Consider the following 1,328-nt stretch of genomic DNA (forward strand, 5'->3'; position numbering starts at 1 on the left):
ATATATATGTATATATATTTTATTTTATTTAAAAGAGTTCCAACTCTGTCTGTTTTTTATGTTTTATTTATATTCTTGTAAAATTAATGTGGGATATAGAATATGGAATATATGATATATAATATAAAAATAGATGGTACAATGAAATGAAGTATTGAATGTCTTATTGAATATATGAAATATTGAGTGCTCAATATAAAGAATTAAATATATAAAGGCGAATACGTATTTTCATACCTTGTGGTATTCATCAAGGCCTTCGTCTGACAGACTGTAATACACATATATATATAGTTAATAAAATAACATATATCAGAAAGAAGCACACTTTAAAAAGTAGACCAGTAATTACTATAACAAAATTTAATATCTTGGGCAACTCTATGTTCAACATATAAAATTTTGTTGTAATATATGATATATATATTTAGGTGCAGGCATGGCTATGTGGTAAGAAGCTTGCTTCCTAACCACATGGTTCCAGATTCAGTCTGTGTGACACCTTGAGAAAGTGTCTTCTACTATATTCTAAGACCAACCAAAACCTTGTGACTGAATTTGATAGATGGAAATTAAAAAAAGCCCATCGTATATGTATATATATATGTATGTGTGTGTGTCTCTGAGTCTGTGTTTGTCTCCCACCATTGCTTGACAACCGGTGTTCTTTATGTCTCTGTAACTTAGCAGTTCAGCAAAACTGGCCAATAGAATAATTACCAGGCTTGAAAAGTATTGGAGTGAATTTGTTTGACTTACAGGTCTCCAAGGTAGTGCCCAGCATGGCTACAGTTTGATGACTGGAACAAGTAAAAGATAAAAAATAAAAGATATGTAAACTTGATACCAGTTCAAATATGTCTGAAAGGTATTTAAATCTGTAAAAGGCATTTCATTACAGTTTGTCTTGAAGGAAGAAATTCTTGAAACAAAAGGGTGTCTTGAACTAATTTATACTTGTGTTTATCTTGGTTTTCCTCTACATATGCTCTTTATATCATATCTACTAACACTACTAACACTACAACAGTGGTGTTGTTGTTGTTGTTGGCACTCCGTCGCTTACAACGTCGAGGGTTCCAGTTGGTCCGATCAACGGAACAGCCTGCTCATGAAATTAACGTGCAAGTGGTTGAGCAGTCCACAGACACGTGTACCCTTAACGTAGTTCTCGGGGATATTCAGCGTGACACAGTGTGACAAGGCTGACCCTTTGAAATACAGGTACAACAGAAACAGGAAGAAAGAATGAGAGAAAGTTGTGGTGAAAGAGTACAGCAGGGTTCGCCACCATTCCCTGTCGGAGCTTTGTGGTGTTTTCGCTCAAT

Source organism: Octopus bimaculoides, chromosome 3 (genome assembly GCF_001194135.2).
Source record: "Octopus bimaculoides isolate UCB-OBI-ISO-001 chromosome 3, ASM119413v2, whole genome shotgun sequence".
Taxonomy (NCBI): Eukaryota; Metazoa; Mollusca; class Cephalopoda; order Octopoda; family Octopodidae; genus Octopus; species Octopus bimaculoides.